General features: G+C 46.1%; 5 non-coding genes across 5 annotated transcripts; all 5 read right to left on the reverse strand.

Moving 5' to 3' along the window:
- Positions 1 to 17,627: 17,627 nt before the first annotated feature.
- LOC140308330 (U5 spliceosomal RNA) lies at positions 17,628 to 17,741 on the reverse strand. The gene has a single exon (XR_011916288.1). It is a non-coding gene; the product is annotated as a U5 spliceosomal RNA (small nuclear RNA).
- Positions 17,742 to 18,152: 411 nt separating this feature from the next.
- On the reverse strand, positions 18,153 to 18,343 carry LOC140307954 (U2 spliceosomal RNA). The gene has a single exon (XR_011915973.1). It is a non-coding gene; the product is annotated as a U2 spliceosomal RNA (small nuclear RNA).
- Positions 18,344 to 18,650: 307 nt separating this feature from the next.
- LOC140308353 (U5 spliceosomal RNA) lies at positions 18,651 to 18,764 on the reverse strand. The gene has a single exon (XR_011916309.1). It is a non-coding gene; the product is annotated as a U5 spliceosomal RNA (small nuclear RNA).
- A 411-nt stretch (positions 18,765 to 19,175) lies between these two features.
- Positions 19,176 to 19,366, reverse strand: LOC140307858 (U2 spliceosomal RNA). Its single transcript, XR_011915884.1, has one exon. It is a non-coding gene; the product is annotated as a U2 spliceosomal RNA (small nuclear RNA).
- Positions 19,367 to 19,649: 283 nt separating this feature from the next.
- Positions 19,650 to 19,765, reverse strand: LOC140308092 (U5 spliceosomal RNA). The gene has a single exon (XR_011916069.1). It is a non-coding gene; the product is annotated as a U5 spliceosomal RNA (small nuclear RNA).
- Positions 19,766 to 22,751: the final 2,986 nt, after the last annotated feature.

Genomic DNA, 22,751 nt, shown 5'->3' on the forward strand with positions numbered 1-22,751 from the left:
GGTGTATAGTAGGGCATTCTCACCCTTTCTCATCAGCTTTTTGCAAATTATGATCTGACATTCACACCTACTGCTTTTTACAAACTATGGTCAGACATTCACACCGTCTTACAGTGCAACACCTCCGCTCCCACTTTTGATGGTGTATAGTCGGGCATTCAAACCTTTCTTACCCGCTTTTTACAAACTTTGGTCGGACATTCAGACCTTCTTGTAGCCGAAAACCTCCGCTCCCTCTTTTGATCATACATTGTCGGGCATTCGCACCTTTTCTTACCCGCTTTTTACAAACCATGGTGAGACTTTCACACCTTCTTGTAGCCGAACACATCCGCTCCCGCTATTGATTGTGTACAGTCGGATATTTGAACCTTTTCTTACCTTCTTTTTACCAACTATGGTTGGGCATTCACACCTACTTACAGCGGAACACGTCCGGTCTGTCTTTTGATGGTGTATGTTCGGGCATTCGAAGCTTTTCTTACCCGCTTTTTACAAACTATGCTCGGACATTCAAACCTTCTTGTAGCCGAACACATCCACTCCTGCTTTTGATGATGTATGGTTGGGCATTGGAACCTACTTGTTGCCCGCTATTCATTAATTATGGGTGGACATTAAAACCTTGTCGCAGCCAAACACGTCCGCTCCCTGTTTTGATCATGTATGGTTGGACATTCGCACCTTTTCTCACCCGCTTTTTGCAAACAATGGTCAGCAATTTATAGCTTCCTCTCCACCATACTTGTATGGTGGAATATTCACACCCACTTGCATCCGAAGACCTCCGCCCCCACTTTTGTTGATATTTAGTCGGTCATTCGCACCTTACCCGCTTTTGGCAAACTATGGCCTTCTTGCAGCCAAACACCTCTGATCTCGCTTTTGATGATGTAAGGTTGGGCATTCAGACCTTGCTTCACATGCTTTTCACCAAATATAGTCGGACATTCACACCTTCTTGCAGCCGAACACATCCGCTCCACCTTTTAGTGTTCTATAACACCTTTTTTTCACCGCATTTTATAGATTATGGTTGGAAATTCTCAAACACTCTCATCCGAAGACTTCTCCTCTCGCTTTTGTTAATATATTTGAACTTTAGTCGGACATTCACACCTTCTTGCAGCTGAACCACCTCCGCTCCCTGTTTTGATCATGTATGGTCTGGCAATACTACCTTTTCTTACCCGTTTGGGAGTAATTATGGCTGGACATTCACACCTACTTTCAGCAGAACACCACTTCTCTCGCTTTTGATGATGTATGGACCGGCATTCTTACCTTTTCTAACACATTTTTCAGCAATTATGGTCGGAGATTCACACCTACTCACAGACGAACAACTCCGCTCCCGCATTTGATGGTGTATAGTTGGGCATTCTCACCCTTTCTCATCAGCTTTTTGCAAATTATGATCTGACATCCCTCCCTCCTGAGCTGTCACCTTATCGTGGTGGGGGAGTTTGCGTGCCCCAATGAGTCCGGGAGCTATGTTGCTCGGGGCTTTAAGCCCCTGGTAGGGTCACCCAAGGCAAGCAGATCCTAGATGAGGGACCAGACAAAGAACAGCTCAAAAGACCCCTTATGATGAACAAAAAATTTGGACCTCGTGATCCCTTGCCCGGATATGGGACACCGGGGCCTCCCCCCGGAGCCAGGAATGATGACGTGGGTCCCCCTTCCGACGGGCTCACCACCCGTGGGAGGGGCCAAGGGGGTCGGGTGCGATGTGAGCTGGGTAGCGGCCGAAGGCAGAGGCCTTGGCGGTCTGATCCTCGGCTACTGAAGCTAGCTCTTGGGACGTGGAATGTCACCTCTCTGTTGGGGAAGGAGCCGGAGCTGGTGCACGAGGCTGAGCGGTTCCGGCTAGATATAGTCGGACTCACCTCGACGCACGGCTTGGGCTCTGGAACCAGTCCTCTTGAGAGGGGTTGGACTCTCTTCCACTCTGGAGTTGCCCGTGGTGAGAGGCGCAGAGCAGGTGTGGGCATACTTATTGCCCCCCGGCTGTGTGCCAGTACATTGGGGTTTACCCCAGTGAACGAGAGGGTAGCCTCCCTCCGCCTTCGGGTGGGGGGACGAGTCCTGACTGTTGTTGGTGCCTATGCGCCAAACAGCAGTTCAGAGTACCCACCCTTTTTGGAGTCTCTGGGGGAGGCACTGGAGAATGCTCCTACCGGAGAATCCCTCGTTCTGCTGGGGGACTTCAATGCTCACGTGGGCAATGACAGTGAGACCTGGAGGGGTGTGATTGGGAGGAACGGCCCCCCCGATCTGAACCAGAGTGGTGTTATGTTGTTGGACTTCTGTGCTGGTCATGGACTGTCCATAACGAACACCATGTTCAGACATAAGGGTGTCCATATGTGCACTTGGCACCAGGACACCCTTGGCCGCAGTTCGATGATCGACTTTGTGGTTGTATCATCGGACTTGCGGCCGTATGTCCTGTACACTCGGGTGAAGAGAGGGGCGGAGCTGTCAACTGATCACCACCTGGTGGTGAGTTGGCTCCGCTGGTGGGGGAGGATGCCGATCAGACCTGGCAGGCCCAAACGTATTGTGAGGGTCTGCTGGGAGCGTTTGTCAGAATCCCCCGTCAGAAGGAGCTTTAACTCCCACCTCCGGCAGAGCTTCAACCATATCCCGGGGGAGGTGGGGGACATTGAGTCCGAATGGGCCATGTTCCGTGACTCCATTGCCGAGGCAGCTGATCGGAGTTGTGGCCGTAAGGTGGTCGGTGCCTGTCGTGGCGGCAACCCTCGAACCTGCTGGTGGACACCAGTGGTGAGGGAAGCCGTCAAGCTGAAGAAGGAGTCCTATCGGGCCTTTTTGGCCAGTGGGACCCTGGAAGCAGCTGATAGGTACTGACAGGCCAGACGGGCTGCGGCTTCGGCGGTTGCTGAGAAAAAAACTCGGGCCTGGGAGGAGTTCGGTGAGACCATGGAGAACGATTTCCGGACGGCCTCGAAGAGATTCTGGTCCACCATCCGGCGTCTCAGGGGGGGGAAGCGGCTCACAGTCAACACTGTTTACAGTGGGGACGGGGCTTTGCTGACCTCAACTAGGGATGTTGTGAGTCGGTGGGGGGAGTACTTCGAGGAACTCCTCAATCCTACCAACACGTGCTCGGAAGAGGCAGAGTCGGAGAGCTCGGAGACGGGGCCTTCCATTTCTGGGGCTGAGGTTGCCGAGGTGGTCAAAAAGCTCCTCGGTGGCAAGGGCCCGGGGGTGGATGAGGTCCGTCCTGAGTTTCTCAAGGCTCTGGATGTTGTAGGGCTGTCTTGGCTGACACGCCTCTGCAGCATCGCGTGGACATCGGGGACAGTGCCTCTGGACTGGCAGATTGGGGTGGTGGTCCCCCTCTTTAAAAAGGGGGACCGGAGGGTGTGTTCCAACTATAGGGGTATCACACTCCTCAGCCTCCCTGGTAAGGTCTATTCGGGGGTATTGGAGAGGAGGATCCGTCGGATAATCGAGCCTCGGATTCAGGAGATGCAGTGTGGCTTTCGTCCTGGCCGTGGAACAGTGGACCAGCTCTATACCCTCGGCAGGATCCTGGAGGGTGCATGGGAGTTCGCCCAACCAGTCTACATGTGTTTTGTGGACTTGGAGAAAGCGTTCGACCGTGTCCCTCGTGGAGTCCTGTGGGGGGTGCTCCGGGAATATGGAGTGCCGGACCCCTTGATAGGGTCCGTTCGGTCTCTGTATGACCGGTGCCAGAGTTTGGTCCGCATTGCCGGCAGTAAGTCGGATACGTTTCCGGTGAGAGTTGGACTCCGTCAGGGCTGCCCTTTGTCACCGATTCTGTTCCTAACTTTTATGGACAGAATTTCTAGGCGCAGCCAGGGCGTTGAGGGTGTCCGATTTGGCGACCTCAGAATCGGGTCTCTGCTTTTTGCAGATGATGTGGTTCTGTTAGCGTCGTCAGGCCGTGACCTTCAGCTCTCACTGGAGCGATTCGCAGCCGAGTGTGAAGCGGCTGGGATGAGAATCAGCACCTCCAAATCCGAGACTATGGTTCTCAGCCGGAAAAGGGTGGAATGCTCTCTCCGGGTCGGGAATGAGATCCTTCCCCAAGTGGAGGAGTTCAAGTATCTCGGGGTCTTGTTCACGAGTGAGGGACGAATGGAGCGGGAGATTGACGGGCGGATCGGTGCGGCGTCTGCAGTGTTGCGGGCTCTGCACCGACCCGTCGTTGTGAAGAGGGAGCTGAGCCAGAAGGCGAAGCTCTCTACTTACTGGTCAATCTACGTTCCCATCCTCACCTATGGTCACGAGTTGTGGGTAGTGACCGAAAGAACAAGATCGCGAATACAAGCGGCCGAAATGGGTTTCCTCCGCAGGGTGTCTGGGCTCTCCCTTAGAGATAGGGTGAGAAGCTCAGTCATCCGGGAGGGGCTCGGAGTAGAACCGCTGCTCCTCCGCATTGAGAGGAGTCAGATGAGGTGGCTCGGGCATCTGGTTAGGATACCCCCTGGGCGCCTCCCTGGGGAGGTGTTCCGGGCACGTCCCACTGGGAGGAGACCCCGGGGAAGACCCAGGACACGCTGGAGAGACTATGTCTCTCGGCTGGCCTGGGAACGCCTCGGGGTCCCCCCGGAAGAGCTGGAGGAAGTGGCCGGGGACAGAGACGTCTGGGTTTCTCTGCTCAAGCTGCTGCCCCCGCGACCCGACCCCCGGATAAGCGGCAGATGATGGATGGATGGATCTGACATCCACACCTACTTGCAGTCGAACAGTTCTGCTCCCGCTTTTGATTATGTTTGGTTGGATATTCGAACCTTTTCTTAACTGCTTTTTACAAACTTTGGTTGGACGTTCACACCTTCTTGTAGCCGAACACATCTACAGCTGCTTTTGATGATGTATGGTTGGGCATTCGCACCATTTTTTTCCCCTTTTTTCAGGAATTATGGGTGGATATTCACATCTTCTTGCAGCGGAACACCTCCTCTCCCACTTATGATCATGTGCGGTTTGATTTTCGAAATTTTTACTTTCATGTTTTCTAGCAATTATTGATGGACATTCAGACCTTCTTGCAGCTGAACACCTCCGCTCCCGCTTTTGATCATACATTGTTGGGCATTCGCACCTTGTCTTACCAGATTTTTACAAACTTTAGTCGAACATTCACACCTTCTTGCAGCTGAACACCTCCGCTCCCGCTTTTGATGGTGTAAAGTCGGGCTTTCGAGCCTTTTCTTACCCGGTTTTTAGAAATTATGGCTGGACATTCAGACCTTGCAGCCAAACACCTCCGCTCCCTCTTTTGATCATACATGGCAAATGGATTTAATTTTAACAAGTCAGGGGTGAAACTGTTCACCTCCAACATATTTTATTTCCTACGTCATCCATCTGTGCTCGGGGCCAAGGCTGAGATAAACAAGGAGTTATCTCATAGAGAGGAACAAACAAATCCCAGCAGAAACCTTGAGGAGGAACTCCATCTGCCCCCACCCAAGAGGAACTTTGGAAAGGAGAGACATCAGAGGCAAGAAGAGAGGTCTTTATTTGCCCCAAACCCTCTCAACAGCACTAATGACCAGGACCAGGGACCAGGACCAGGACCTTCCCCAGCCCCCCAAACCCCTGACAGGTCATTGTGCTCCTCACCCTCCCTTTCTCCCTCCTCCTCCCCTCACCTGAAATTCACTGAGGAGATGATGGAACGGGTCAATGCTGGGCTTAGATCTACCCCCCAGCCCAATCCCTTTTTATCCCCCATAAACCCCCCACCAAAGCGGCCAAAGGTTCCCCGCCGAGCCCCGCCCCTACTAGAGCAGCCGAAGCGACGGAGCCCAGCCCCACCCCCTTCTGTCCCTTCACGCTGCCACCATGTACTGTCTCCGCAGTCTGATGTGTGATGTGTGAGGGGTCCAGGCTGTGTGAATTCTGACAGTCGTGACTTTTCCCAGGACAAGCTGGGACCCTGTTTATTAGAAGATCTTAAAATTTCTGTACTTTTAGGTGACAGAAGGAGAAATGTGACCCAGTCAAAACACAGAGAGTTGCACTCAAAAAGATCTTTAAATAAAGTAAACATACCTTGTGTGCCACAGACTGCACCCAAACACGAGGGGGCAAATAATACCTCTAAAACACTTAAGTTGGCTTTATTAAATGTTAGGTCTTTAGCTGGGAAAACATTCTTAATTGATGATTTTATCACTGAGCACACCCTGGATTTTATGTTTTTAACTGAAACTTGGTTGGAACAAAATAACAGTGCTGCTGTTCTTATTGAGTCAACCCCTCCTGGTTACAGTTTTATCAGCGAGGCCAGAGTGAGCAGGAGAGGAGGAGGGGTCGCAGTCTTATTCAATGAATCCTTTCAATGTAAGCAGTTATCTCCTGGAAGTTTTCAGTCCTTTGAATATATGGCTATACAGGTGAAGGCCTCACCCAGTGTCCTGTTTCTGAATATTTACAGGCCCCCTAAATACTGTTCAGATTTTTCTGAAGACCTCAGTGAACTGCTGTCTATGATCTGTGTTGATTTTGACTGTATAATTATTGTTGGTGATTTTAACATCCATATGGACAATCCTCAGGACAGAGGGACTAAAGACCTGAGTAACACTCTGGACAACTTTGGGCTGACTCAGCATATAACAGAGCCTACGCACAATAGGGGGCACACTCTAGACTTAGTGATCTCCAAGGGTCTAAGCATTTCAAAGATTACTGTGTCTGATGTGGGCCTGTCTGACCATTCCTGTGTTTTCTTTGAGAGTACGATTTCAGTGCACACAAATGTCTCAACAGCAGTGATCTCAAAACTGAAAACAGTAGTAAGATCTTTAACCAGGTTTTCTCCTTAGCACCTGCCCTGTCCGGGGGTTCAGTCAGTGAGCTCGTCAGTAGCTTTAATACTAAAATGTTAAATGTTATGGATACTATTGCTCCCATTAAGGTGAAGGTTATCTCTGGAAGGAAGAAGTCTCCATGGCGAAATTCCACACTGGTGAAAAATGGGAAAAGAGTGTGTCGGAAAGCTGAGCGCCGATGGAGAAAAACAAATCTCCAGGTTCATTATGACATCTATAAAGAGAAACTTCACTCTTATAATTTACAACTGAGGAATGCAAGGAAATCCTACTTCCCTGACATCATCACCAAAAACAGTCATAATGCTCGGGCCTTATTTGCTACAGTTGACAGGCTAACAAACCCTCCTGTGTCAGTGGCAAATGAACTCCATTCCACCATGGCCTGCAATGACTTTGCCAAATTCTTCATAGACAAAGTCCAAAATATTAGACAAGCAGTTGGTACATCAGCAGCAGGTTCAGCATATGTACTGTGTCCACCGAAAACCGGTTTAAACACCATGACACTATTTCAACCCATTAACAGTAAAGACCTGGAGGACATCTTACGTCACCTGAAGTCCTCCTCTTGCTGTTTAGACATCCTACCAACAGGTTTTTTCAAAGGGGTCTCAAAGACTTTGGAGTCAGACCTGTTACTGATTGTGAACCTGTCCTTAACGTCAGGTGTGTTTCCAGAGCCACTAAAAACAGCTGTAATTAAACCTCTGCTGAAAAAGGACAATCTTGATAAGACGCAAATGAACAACTACAGGCCCATCTCAAATCTCCCATTTTTAAGTAAGATCATTGAAAAAGCGGTTTTTCAACAGCTTAATTACTTTTTAACACAAAATAACTGCTATGATACCTTCCAGTCAGGCTTTAGACAGCACCACAGCACTGAGACTGCTCTGACCAAAGTGTTTAATGACATATGTCTGAATACAGACAGTGGAAAAATGTCAGTCTTAGTTTTACTGGATCTCAGTGCTGCCTTTGATACAGTTGACCACAATATATTACTCAAACAACTGGAGAACTGGGCTGGTCTTTCCGGAACTGTACTAAACTGGTTCAAAACATACTTAGAGAACAGGAAGTACTTTGTGTCAATAGGTAACTTTACATCTGAGCAGACAAGAATCACAAGTTCCCCAAGGTTCCATCCTGGGACCTCTTCTGTTTAACATCTACATGCTCCCACTGGCACAGATTATAAAAAACAACCAAATAAACTACCATAGCTATGCAGATGACACACAGATGTATATAACAATGTCACCAGGAGACAGAGGGCCTGTACAGGCCCTTGGAAAATGCATTGAGGAGATTAATGACTGGATGTGCCACAACTTCCTCCAGCTAAACAAAAACAAAACTGAGGTAATTGTCTTTGGAGCCAAAGATAAACGATTGAAAGTCACCACAGAGCTTCAATCTATAAATCTAAAAACGACCAACCAGGCCAGAAATCTGGGTGTAGTGATGGACTCAGACCTAAATTTGGACAAACACATTAAGGCATTAACAAAGTCAGCCTACTATCACCTTAAGAATATATCAAGGCTAAAAGATCTGATGTCTCAGCAGGACCTGGAAAAACTAGTCCATGCATTCATCTTTAGTAGGCTTGATTATTGTAATAGCATCTTTACAGGTCTGCCTAAAAAGTCAGTTAGACAACTGCAGCTCATCCAGAACTCAGCTGCTCGAGTCCTCACTAAGACCAAAAAAGTGGAGCACATCACAGTCCAGCTCTCAAGTCTTTACACTGGCTGCCTGTCCATCAGAGGATAGACTTTAAAGTTCTGATGCTGGTCTATAAAGCTCTGAATGGTCAAGGACCAAAATACATCAGTGACCTCCTGACCCACTATGAACCTTCCAGACCCCTCAGGTCATCTGGATCCGGTATTTTATCAGTTCCCAGAGTCAAAACCAGACATGGAGAAGCTGCATTCAGCTTCTATGCTCCACATGTCTGGAACAAAGTCCCAGAAAGCCTCAGATCAGCTGAAACACTCAGTGTATTTAAGTCCAGGTTGAAGACACATCTATTTTCAGCTGCATTTGAATAAGCTTGAGTTTAAAAACGGAATCATGTTTTAACTATTGATTTTATCTTTCATATATATAATTTTTTCTGATTTTATCTATTGTTCTTATTTCCTTCTTTTGTTTAAATTTTAAATCATGCTTTTTATTTCTTCTGTTTTAATGTCTCTGTGAAGCACTTTGAATCACCTTGTTGTTGAATTGTGCTATACAAATATACTTGCCTTGTCTTGCCTTGCCTTACATTGTCGGGCATTCGCACCTTGTCTTACCCGCTTTTTACAAACTATAGTCAGACATCCACACCTTCTTGCAGCTGAACCACCTCCGCTTACTGTTTTGATCATGTATGGTCTGGCAATACTACCTTTTCTTACCCGTTTGTGAGTAATTATGGCTGGACATTCACACCTACTTTCAGCAGAACACCACCTCTCTCGCTTTTGATGATGTATGGACCGGCATTCTTACCTTTTCTAACACATTTTTCAGCAATTATGTTCGGAGATTCACACCTACTCACAGACGAACAACTCCGCTCCCGCATTTGATGGTGTATAGTCGGGCATTCTCACCCTTTCTCATCAGCTTTTTGCAAATTATGATCTGACATCCACACCTACTTGCAGTCGAACAGTTCTGCTCCCGCTTTTGATTATGTTTGGTTGGATATTCGAACCTTTTCTTAACTGCTTTTTACAAACTTTGGTTGGACGTTCACACCTTCTTGTAGCCGAACACATCCACAGCTGCTTTTGATGATGTATGGTTGGGCATTCGCACCTTTTTTTTACCCATTTTTCAGGAATTATGGGTGGATATTCACACCTTCTTGCAGCTGAACACCTCCTCTCCCACTTATGATCATGTGCGGTTTGATTTTAGAAATTTTTACTTTCATGTTTTCTAGCAATTATTGATGGACATTCACACCTTCTTGCAGCTGAACACCTCCTCTCCCACTTATGATCATGCGCGGTTTGATATTAGAAATTTTTACTTTCATGTTTTCTAGCAATTATTGATGGACATTCAGACCTTCTTTGCAGCTGAACACCTCCGCTCCCGCTTTTGATCATACATTGTCGGGCATTCATAACTTGTCTTACCAGATTTTTACAAACTTTAGTCGAACATTCACACCTTCTTGCAGCTGAACACCTCCGCTCCCGCTTTTGATGGTGTAAAGTCGGGCTTTCGAGCCTTTTCTTACCCGGTTTTTAGAAATTATGGTTGGATATTCAGACCTTGCAGCCGAACACCTCCGCTCCCTCTTTTGATCATACATTGTCGGGCATTCGCACCTTGTCTTACCCGCTTTTTACAAACTATAGTCAGACATTCACACGTTGCAGCTGAACCACCTCCGCTCCCTGTTTTGATCATGTATGGAGTGGCAATACTACCTTTTCTTACCCATTTGTGAGTAATTATGGCTGGACATTCACACCTACTTGCAGTCGAACAGCTCTGCTCCTGCTTTTGATTTTGTTTGGTTGGATATTCGAACCTTTTCTTAACTGCTTTTTACAAACTTTGGTCGGACGTTCACACCTTCTTGCAACCGAACACCTCCGCTTCCGCTTTTGATCGTATATATTCGGGAATTCGAACATTATCTTACCCGTTTTTTACAAACCATGGTCGGACTTTCACACCTTCTTGTAGCCGAACAACTCCACTCCCGCTATTGATTGTGTACAGTCGTGTAGTTTAACCTTTTCTTACCCGCTTTTTAACAACTATGGTCGGACATTCACACCGTCTACAGCGGAACACCTCCGCTTCCGCTTTTGATGGTGTATAGTCGGGCATTCGAACCTTTTCTTACCCGCTTTTTACAAACTATGGTCGGACATTCAAACCTTCTTGTAGCCGAAAAGCTCCGCTCCCTCTTTTGATCATACATTGTCGGGCATTTGCACCTTTTCTTACCCGCTTTTTACAAACCATGGTCGGACTGTCACACCTTCTTGTAGCCGAACACATCTGCTCCCGCTATTGATTGTGTACAGTCGGGTTTTTTTAACCTTTTCTTACCCGCTTTTTACCAACTCTGGTCGGACATTCACACCTTCTTACAGCGGAACACCTCCGCTCCCTCTTTTGATGGTGTATGTTCGGGCATTCGAACCTTTTCTTACCCGCTTTTTACAAACTATGCTCGGACATTCAAACCTTCTTATAGCCGAACACATCCACTCCTGCTTTTGATGATGTGTGGTTGGGCATTCGAACCCACTTCTTGCCCGCTTTTCATTAATTATGGGTGGACATTCACACCTTGTCGCAGCCAAACACCTCCGCTCCCTGTTTTGATCACGTATGGTTGGACATTCGCACCTTTTCTCACCCGCTTTTTGCAAACTATGGTCAGCAATTCACAGCTTCCTCTCCACCATACTTGTATGGTGGGATATTCACACCCACTTGCATCCGAAGACCTCCGCCCCCACTTTTGTTGATATTTAGTCGGTCATTCGCACCTTACCCGCTTTTGGCAAACTATGGCCTTCTTGCAGCCAAACACCTCTGATCTCGCTTTTGATGATGTAAGGTTGGGCATTCAGACCTTGCTTCCCCTGCTTTTCACCAAATATAGTCGGACATTCACACCTTCTTGCAGCCGAACACTTCCGCTCCACCTTTTAGTGTTCTATCACACCTTTTTTTCACCGCATTTTATAGATTATGGTTGGAAATTCTCAACCACTCTCATCCGAAGACCTCTCCTCCCGCTTTTGTTAATATATTTGAACTTTAGTCGGACATTCACACCTTCTTGCAGCTGAACCACCTCCGCTCCCTGTTTTGATCATGTATGGTCTGGCAATACTACTTTTTCTTACCCGTTTGTGAGTAATTATGGCTGGACATTCACACCTACTTTCAGCAGAACACCACCTCTCTCGCTTTTGATGATGTATGGACCGGCATTCTTACCTTTTCTAACACATTTTTCAGCAATTATGGTCGGAGATTCACACCTACTCACAGACAAACAACTCCGCTCCCGCATTTGATGGTGTATAGTCGGGCATTCTCACCCTTTCTCATCAGCTTTTTGCAAATTATGATCTGACATTAACACCTGCTTTTGATGATGTATGGTTGGGTATTCGCACCTTTTTTTTACCCATTTTTCAGCAATTATGGGTGGACATTCACACCTTCTTGCAGCTGAACACCTCCTCTCCCACTTATGATCATGTGCGGTTTGATTTTCGAAATTTTTACTTTATTTTTTTCTAGCAATTATTGATGGACATTCAGACCTTCTTGCAGCTGAACACCTCCGCTCCCGCTTTTGATCATACATTGTCGGGCATTCGCACCTTGTCTTACCAGATTTTTACAAACTTTAGTCGAACATTCACGCCTTCTTGCAGCTGAACACCTCCGCTCCCTCTTTTGATTATACATTGTCGGGCATTCGCACCTTGTCTTACCCGCTTTTTACAAACTATAGTCAGACATTCACACGTTGCAGCTGAACCACCTCCGCTCCCTGTTTTGATCATGTATGGTCTGGCAATACTACCTTTTCTTACCCGATTGTGAGTAATTATGGCTGGACATTCACACCTACTTTCAGCAGAACACCACCTCTCTCGCTTTTGATGATGTATGGACCGGCATTCTTACCTTTTCTAACACATTTTTCAGCAATTATGGTCGCAGATTCACACCTACTCACAGACAAACAACTCCGCTCCCGCATTTGATGGTGTATAGTCGGGCATTCTCACCCTTTCTCATCAGCTTTTTGCAAATCATGATCTGACATCCACACCTACTTGCAGTCGAAGAGTTCTGCTCCCGCTTTTGATTATGTTTGGTTGGATATTCGAACCTTTTCTTAACTGCTTTTTACAAACTTTGGTTGGACGTTCACACCTTCTTGTAGCCGAACACATCCACAGCTGCTTTTGATGATGTATGGTTGGGCATTCGCACCTTTTTTTTACCCATTTTTCAGGAATTATGGGTGGATATTCACACCTTCTTGCAGCTGAACACCTCCTCTCCCACTTATGATCATGTGTGGTTTGATTTTAGAAATTTTTACTTTCATGTTTTTCTAGCAATTATTGATGGACATTCAGACCTGCTTGCAGATGAACACCTCCGCTCCCGCTTTTGATCATACATTGTCGGACATTCATACCTTGTCTTACCAGATTTTTACAAACTTTAGTCGAACATTCACACCTTCTTGCAGCTGAACACCTCCGCTCCCGCTTTTGATGGTGTAAAGTCGGGCTTTCGAGCCTTTTCTTACCCGGTTTTTAGAAATTATGGTTGGATATTCAGACCTTGCAGCCGAACACCTCCGCTCCCACTTTTGATCATACATTGTCGGGCATTCGCACCTTGTCTTACCCGCTTTTTACAAACTATAGTCAGACATTCACACGTTGCAGCTGAACCACCTCCGCTCCCTGTTTTGATCATGTATGGAGTGGCAATACTACCTTTTCTTACCCGTTTGTGAGTAATTATGGCTGGACATTCACACCTACTTGCAGTCGAACAGCTCTGCTCCTGCTTTTGATTTTGTTTGGTTGGATATTCGAACCTTTTCTTAACTGCTTTTTACAAACTTTGGTCGGAAGTTCACACCTTCTTGCAACCGAACACCTCCGCTTCCGCTTTTGATGGTATATATTCGGGAATTCGAACCTTTTCTTACCCGTTTTTTACAAACCATGGTCGGACTTTCACACCTTCTTGTAGCCGAACAACTCCACTCCCGCTATTGATTGTGTACAGTCGTGTAGTTTAACTTTTTCTTACCCGCTTTTTAACAACTATGGTCGGACATTCACACCGTCTACAGCGGAACACCTCCGCTTCCGCTTTTGATGGTGTATAGTCGGGCATTCGAACCTTTTCTTACCCGCTTTTTACAAACTATGGTCGGACATTCAAACCTTCTTGTAGCCGAAAAGCTCCGCTCCCTCTTTTGATCATACATTGTCGGGCATTTGCACCTTTTCTTACCCGCTTTTTACAAACCATGGTCGGACTGTCACACCTTCTTGTAGCCGAACACATCTGCTCCCGCTATTGATTGTGTACAGTCGGGTTTTTTAACCTTTTCTTACCCGCTTTTTACCAACTCTGGTCGGACATTCACACCTTCTTACAGCGGAACACCTCCGCTCCCTCTTTTGATGGTGTATGTTCGGGCATTCGAACCTTTTCTTACCCGCTTTTTACAAATTATGCTCGGACATTCAAACCTTTTTATAGCCGAACACATCCACTCCTGCTTTTGATGATGAGTGGTTGGTCATTCGAACCTACTTCTTGCCCGCTTTTCATTAATTATGGGTGGACATTCACACCTTGTCGCAGCCAAACACCTCCGCTCCCTGTTTTGATGGTGTATGGTTGGACATTCGCACCTTTTCTCACCCGCTTTTTGCAAACTATGGTCAGCAATTCACAGCTTCCTCTCCACCATACTTGTATGGTGGGATATTCACACCCACTTGCATCCGAAGACCTCCGCCCCCACTTTTGTTGATATTTAGTCGGTCATTCGCACCTTACCCGCTTTTGGCAAACTATGGCCTTCTTGCAGCCAAACACCTCTGATCTCACTTTTGATGATGTAAGGTTGGGCATTCAGACCTTGCTTCACCTGCTTTTCACCAAATATAGTCGGACATTCACACCTTCTTGCAGCCGAACACTTCCGCTCCACCTTTTAGTGTTCTATCACACCTTTTTTTCACCGCATTTTATAGATTATGGTTGGAAATTCTCAACCAATCTATCCGAAGACCTCTCCTCCCGCTTTTGTTAATATATTTGAACTTTAGTCAGACATTCACACCTTCTTGCAGCTGAACAACCTCCGCTCCCTGTTTTGATCATGTATGGTCTGGCAATACTACTTTTTTTTACCCGTTTGTGAGTAATTATGGCTGGACATTCACACCTACTTTCAGCAGAACACCACCTCTCTCGCTTTTGATGATGTATGGACCGGCATTCTTACCTTTTCTAACACATTTTTCAGCAATTATGGTCGGAGATTCACACCTACTCACAGACAAACAACTCCGCTCCCGCATTTGATGGTGTATAGTCGGGCATTCTCACCCTTTCTCATCAGCTTTTTGCAAATTATGATCTGACATTAACACCTGCTTTTGATGATGTATGGTTGGGTATTCGCACCTTTTTTTTACCCATTTTTAAGGAATTATGGGTGGACATTCACACCTTCTTGCAGCTGAACACCTCCTCTCCCACTTATGATCATGTGCGGTTTGATTTTCGAAATTTTTACTTTAATTTTTTCTAGCAATTATTGATGGACATTCAGACCTTCTTGCAGCTGAACATCTCCGCTCCCGCTTTTGATCATACATTGTCGGACATTCATACCTTGTCTTACCAGATTTTTACAAACTTTAGTCGAACATTCACACCTTCTTGCAGCTGAACACCTCCGCTCCCACTTTTGATGGTGTAAAGTCGGGCTTTTGAGCCTTTTCTTACCCGGTTTTTAGAAATTATGGTTGGACATTCAGACCTTGCAGCCGAACACCTCCGCTCCCTCTTTTGATTATACATTGTCGGGCATTCGCACCTTGTCTTACCCGCTTTTTACAAACTATAGTCAGACATTCACACGTTGCAGCTGAACCACCTCCGCTCCCTGTTTTGATCATGTATGGTCTGGCAATACTACCTTTTCTTACCCGTTTGTGAGTAATTATGGCTGGACATTCACACCTACTTTCAGCAGAACACCACCTCTCTCGCTTTTGATGATGTATGGACCGGCATTCTTACCTTTTCTAACACATTTTTCAGCAATTATGGTCGCAGATTCACACCTACTCACAGACAAACAACTCCGCTACCGCATTTGATGGTGTATAGTCGGGCATTCTCACCCTTTCTCATCAGCTTTTTGCAAATCATGATCTGACATTCACACCTACTTGCAGTCGAAAAGCTCTGCTCCCGCTTTTGATTATGTTTGGTTGGATATTCGAACCTTTTCTTAACTGCTTTTTACAAACTTTGTTCGGAGGTTCACGTCTTCTTGAAGCCGAACACCTCCGCTTCCGCTTTTGATGGTGTACAGTCGGGCATTTTAACCTTTTCTTACCCGCTTTTTACCAACTATGGTCGGACATTCACACCTTCTTGCAGCTGAACACCTCCGCTCCCGCTTTTGATGGTGTATAGTCGGGCTTTCGAGCCTTTTCTTCCCCGGTTTTTACAAATTATGGTTGGACATTCAGACCTTGCAGCCGAAAACCTCCGCTCCCTCTTTTGATCATACATTGTTGGGCATTCGCACCTTGTCTTACGCGCTTTTTACAAACTTTAGTCAGAAATTCACACCTTGCAGCTGAACCACCTCCGCTCCCTGTTTTGATCATGTATTGTCTGGCAATACTACCATTTCTTACCCGTTTGTGAGTAATCTTCTAAAAGGTCATACCTGTCATTTTTTCCATTGAAACCATAAATATTTAAGAGGTTAAAGTCTTGCCCCATAAAATTCAAGTGTGCTAAAAGTGCCCGTCCGTCTCGCACCAGAACATGCGGATTTTTAATTAGAATGGCCACACCATCATTTTTAATTTGATTTGAGCCACTCCATATCGATAAATTGGGCCACATTTCCTCCCATTGTCTATGGTTTTTCTAAAAAGGTAGTCCACATTCTTGTATTAAAAACACATCTGATTTTATGGAGTCTAAGAAGGATATAATACTCTGGGCTCTTGTCTTTGATTTCACACTTCTCACATTTAGTGTTGAGAAGGTGAGAACCATTAAAAGGATAAAGGAAAGTAGGTATGTCATTTTCGTTTTTCTAAGTTATCAAAACAAATTACACACTCAGGTTATTTCTTGGGAAACTAGCTCTCCTTTTCGGACTCTCGTGTTGGCCTCTGATGCAATGTTGCATTTAACTTTGAGTCCCTGGGGGTTGATTGCAGAGCTAAAGGGAATCAGAGGACAACTCAGATGCCGTCCTCCTCGGCTGTTGACCTTCGGGGAGGTGAGTACCTTCACTAGACTCACCTGTCTGCTCTTCCTCCTCATTTAGCTTAGCTCCACCCTCTGCCTGTGAATTCTCACAGACTTCAGCACTGAGTGGTGAGGCCTCTACAGGCCCCTCTCCTTTTTGCTCCTCACTTCCAATCCAAGCTTTTAGCGGGAAGTTTGAATTTATTGGGTCAACCTCTTCACTTTGTTCACCAACTGCCACCTCTGGTCCTTCTCTTTGTTGGCTTGACTGTGGCTTTACCGTCTTTAATTTGTTGGCAAAAGATTTAGGGCAATCTCAGAAGAGGTGATTTAATTCTCCACAGAGATTACATTTCCTGCCATTTGGACACTCTCCAAAAGTGTCCCCAATTTCTCTGCACTTCCCACATATCACCTTGGTACAAGCCTCAACCAGGTGCCCATGCTCACCACACTTGCGGCAGAGCTTGGGCTGCCCCTGGTACTGGATGTAACCTCGGTTTTCGAGGTGGCCAGAGTGTCACTTTGCATCTCCGCCCACCCGCTGCACTGAGCACTCTTCAGCCCTTTTAAATGGTATAACTTTGCACTCCCGCACGCTCCAGCGAGCACCATTCAAGCAACAACTTTGCACTCCAGCTTCAAACATCGGCACAGTCGCAACAAGTAAGGCAACTCTACTCAGAGAAGTCACTCTGCACAGTAACAAGATTTCTTTTGCACAGACAGAAAGGGCTTCACCCGCAAAGGTAAAGCCTGCCAAAAATAGCAACAACTCATTAGTGCTGCTCTCCACGGAAGTCTTTAGTAAAAGGCGAAAGACTTGTACATTATGAAGAGAAACCAGAGTACGATTATCTGTCACTGCGGGAGCAGGGCATCAGGCTAGTTGGCATAGCCACCTTCCCCATGGTGAGCTTTGCTTGGTTGAGACGCTTGCTCCCCCTCCTTGCTCCTCGGCTGACCAAGTAGGAAAAATCGGGCCCTATTCGATGGCTGCCTTGTCTTTTACTCTGTGCAAAAGACAAGGCAGCCACAAACACCACGGGAACACTGTATTGAGGCTTTGTTCTGACCGCTCATTCAGTGTCGCGTTTCTTTCAAGCAATTCTCCCGGTTAGCCCGCACTCGGCTCGCCCCCAGAGCTGTGTTAAAGTCTACTTCGCATTCACTCTCTTTTCTCAGCAGACTAAAAGAAAGTTTCATCTTGGGCTCCCTGAAACTTCCATCCTGCACCACTGTTTGCTTTTTCACAAGAGCAGAGAAGAGCGCACCGTTCCCAGCGGCACTGCAGTACCGGGTCGATGCTTGGAGTGAACGGAGCAAGCTCCTTTTTCAACTCCTATTGCTAAAAATCCATTTAATATGTAGTCCTCGTACAAAGGCCATATCAGATATTAAACTGATAAGAACAGGTACTACACTTGATCTTAGCCAAAAGGCAGAGAAGCGATAACTGTCCACTGGTTCACGTCCGAGGGCCCTTCCTGGCACAATGCACACTTGTAGCGGTGTTCTTTTTATGGCCATAGGTGGCCAGAGTGTCACTTTGCACCTCCGCCCACCCGCTGCACTGAGCACTCTTCAGCCCTTTTAAATGGTATAACTTTGCACTCCCGCACGCTCCAGCAAGCACCATCCAAGCAACAACGTTGCACTCCAGCTTCAAACATCGGCACAGTCGCAACAAGTAAGGCGACTCTACTCAGAGAAGTCACTCTGCACAGTAACAAGATTTCTTTTGCACAGACGGAAAGGGCTTCACCCGCAAAGTAAAGCCTGCCAAAAATAGAAACAACTCATTAGTGCTGCTTTCCACGGAAGTCTTTAGTAAAAGGCGAAAGACTTGTACGTTATGAAGAGAAACCAGAGTACGATTATCCGTCACTGCGGGAGCAGGGCATCAGGCTAGTTGGCATAGCCACCTTCCCCATGGTGAGCTTTGCTTGGTTGAGACGCTTGCTCCCCCTCCATGATCCTCGGCTGACCAAGTAGGAAAAATCGGGCCCTATTCGATGGCTGCCTTGTCTTTTACTCTGTGCAAAAGACAAGGCAGCCACAAACACCACGGGAACACTGTATTGAGGCTTTGTTCTGACCGCTCATTCAGTGTCGCGTTTCTTTCAAGTAATTCTCCCGGTTAGCCCGCACTCGGCTTGCCCCCAGAGCTGTGTTAAAGTCTACTTCGCATTCACTCTCTTTTCTCAGCAGACTAAAAGAAAGTTTCATCTTGGGCTCCCTGAAACTTCCATCCTGCACCACTGTTTGCTTTTTCACAAGAGCAGAGAAGAGCGCACCGTTCCCAGCGGCACTGCAGTACCGGGTCGATGCTTGGAGTGAACGGAGCAAGCTCCTTTTTCAACTCCTATTGCTAAAAATCAATTTAATATGTAGTCCTCGTACAAAGGCCATATCAGATATTAAACTGATAAGAACAGGTACTACACTTGATCTTAGCCAAAAGGCCGAGAAGTGATATCTGTCCACTGGTTCACGTCCAAGGGCCCTTCCTGGCACAATGCGCACTTGTAGCGGTGTTCTTTTTATGGCCATAGGTGGCCAGAGTGTCACTTTGCACCTCCGCCCACCCGCTGCACTGAGCACTCTTCAGCCCTTTTAAATGGTATAACTTTGCACTCCCGCACGCTCCAGCAAGCACCATCCAAGCAACATCGGCACAGTTGCAACAAGTAAGGCGACTCTACTCAGAGAAGTCACTCTGCACAGTAACAAGATTTCTTTTGCACAGACGGAAAGGGCTTTACCCACAAAGGTAAAGCCTGCCAAAAATAGAAACAACTCATTAGTGCTGCTTTCCACGGAAGTCTTTAGTAAAAGGCGAAAGACTTGTACGTTATGAAGAGAAACCAGAGTACGATTATCCATCACTGCGGGAGCAGGGCATCAGGCTAGTTGGCATAGCCACCTTCCCCATGGTGAGCTTTGCTTGGTTGAGACGCTTGCTCCCCCCCTTGCTCCTCGGCTGACCAAGTAGGAACAATCGGGCCCTATTCGATGGCTGCCTTGTCTTTTACTCTGTGCAAAAGACAAGGCAGCAACAAAAACACCACGGGAAAACCGTATTGAGGCTTTGTTCTGACCGCTCATTCGGTGTCGCGTTTCTTTCAAGCAATTCTCCCGGTTAGCCCACACTCGGCTCGCTCCTAGAGCCGTGTTAAAGTCTACTTCGCATTCATTCTTGATTCTCAGCAGACTCTTGGGATTTTATCTATAAAATTAATTCCTTCACTCAAACTATGTTAAAACTGCTTTGTCCTTCATATTTACCATGTCTAGAAAGATTTAAACAAAAAAAACAACGTTGTACTTTGCAGTAAAAGACAGAGCAAATCTAAAGTTTCATGAATCCGAGAATAAGCTTACTTTCATGAGTTCTTCACGATTTGGGATTTTGCTATAAAATGAATTCCTTCACTCAAACTAAATCGCTAATCTGTTACATGTAAGGCAGATGTCAAATTCACCGAAATAGGATCTAAGGGTATTCGGCCAATCGAGCTGTAGCAGCTTCGGTAAAAGAGTATAAGTTGAAGAGTTTGTGAATAAAGGTGTGCGCACACATAGTGAGCTGTAGGAAAATAGGCAGGGAGCAATGCCGGCTGGGGTATATGTTCTTGTATGTTGTCTGACTGTTTGATTTGAATGTGTTGTGTAAGTGTCCCGTTGAATGTTACATGTTTGGGCTTTGACACGCTTCACTGTGGTTGTTAACTGTGTGGTGTGTCCTGAAATGTTATATGTTTGGGCTGTGTGACATGCTTAATGCTTGTCAGTAGCTACCCACTTATTCATATATAGCAACTGACAACATAAGAAGTCCGGACATACTTTGATAGTAGTTGTAGAAGTATCCTTATTGATAATAGATAAACTAATTCATAGTGATAGAACAGTAGATGAACAGGTGCCTGCACATGTCTCACGAAAATAAAATGGGTGTATGATTGCTGACGGCAGAGCAATACTGCCAAACTTATGAGTTCTTGTGGCAAACTTGATTCAGTGTCTTGACGTGTATACGCTGTTTCGCTGACTTGATTGTCACAAGAAACAAAGTGTGTTTGATAAGATCCGACCATTTTATTACGGGAGGATCAGTATCAGTATTCGGCTGCAAGTAGGTGTGAATGTCCAACCATAATTTGTAAAAAGCGGGTAAGAAAAGGTTCTCATGCCCGACTATACATTAACAAAAGCGGGAGGAGAGGTCTTCGGATGAGAGTGGGTGAGAATTTCCAACCATAATCTATAAAATGCGGTGAAGAAAAAGGTGTGAATGCTACATAGAACACTCAAAAGTGGAGCGGAAGTGTTCGGCTGCAAGAAGGTGTGAATGTCCGACTATATTTGGTGAAAAGTAGGTGAAGCAAGGTCTGAATGCCCAACCTTACATCATCAAAAGCGAGATCAGGTGTTTGGCTGCAAGAAGGCCATAGTTTGCCAAAAGCGGGTAAGGTGCGAATGACCGACTAAATATCAACAAAAGTGGGGGCGGAGGTCTTCGGATGCAAGTGGGTGTGAATATCCCACCATACAAGTATGGTGGAGAGGAAGCTGTGAATGGCCGACCATAGTAAAAAGCGGGTGAGAAAAGGTGCGAATGTCCACCATTATACACCATCAAAACAGGGAGCGGAGGTGTTTGGCTGCGACAAGGTGTGAATGTCCACCCATAATTAATGAAAAGCGGGCAACAAGTAGGTTTGAATGCCCAACCATACATCATCAAAATAAGGAGCGGAGGTGTTCCGTTGTAAGAAGTTATGAATGTCCGACCATAGTTGGTAAAAAGCGGGTAAGAAAAGGTTAAAATACCCGACTGTACACAATCAATAGCGGGAGCGGAGTTGTTCGGCTACTAAAAGGTGTGAAAGTCCGACCAAGTTTTGTAAAAAGCGGGTAAGAAAAGGTTCGAATGCCCGACAATTTATGATCAAAAGAGGGAGCGGAGTTGTTCAGCTGCAAGAAGGTCTGAATGTCCATCAATAATTGCTAGAAAAAATTAAAGTAAAAATTTTGAAAATCAAACCGCACATGATCATAAGTGGGAGAGGAGGTGTTCAGCTGCAAGAAGGTGTGAATGTCCACCCATAATTACTGAAAAATGGGTAAAAAAAAGGTGCGAATACCCAACCATACATCATCAAAAGCAGCTGTGGATGTGTTCGGCTACAAGAGGGTTTGAACGTCCAACCAAAGTTTGTAAAAAGCAGTTAAGAAAAGTTTCGAATATCCAACCAAACATAATCAAAAGCGGGAGCAGAACTGTTCGACTGCAAGTAAGTGTGAATGTCAGATCATAATTTGCAAAACAACAACTATACACCATCAAATGCGGGAGCGGAGTTGTTCGTCTGTTAGTAGGTGTGAATCTCCGACCATAATTGCTGAAAAATGTGTTAGAAAAGGTAAGAATGCCGGTCCATACATCATCAAAAGCGAGAGAGGTGGTGTTCTGCTGAAAGTAGGTGTGAATGTCCAGCCATAATTACTCACAAACAGGTAAGAAAATGTAGTATTGCCAGATCATACATGATCAAAACAGGGAGCGGAGGTGGTTCAGCTGCAAGAAGGTGTGAATGTCCGACTAAAGTTCAAATATATTCACAAAAGCGGGAGGAGAGGTCTTCGGATGAGAGTGGTTGAGAATTTCCAACCATAATCCATAAAATGCGGTGAAAAAAAGGTGTGATAGAACACTAAAAGGTGGAGCAGACGTGTTCCGCTGTAAGAAGGTGTGAATGTCCGACCATAGTTTGTAAAAAGCGGGTAAGAAAAGGTTAAAATACCCGACTGTACACCACCAATAGCGGGAGCAGGGTTGTTCGGGTACAAGAAGGT

This window comes from Leuresthes tenuis, unplaced genomic scaffold (genome assembly GCF_036924035.1).
Source record: "Leuresthes tenuis unplaced genomic scaffold, fLeuTen1.0.hap1 SCAF_5, whole genome shotgun sequence".
Classification (NCBI taxonomy): domain Eukaryota; kingdom Metazoa; phylum Chordata; class Actinopteri; order Atheriniformes; family Atherinopsidae; genus Leuresthes; species Leuresthes tenuis.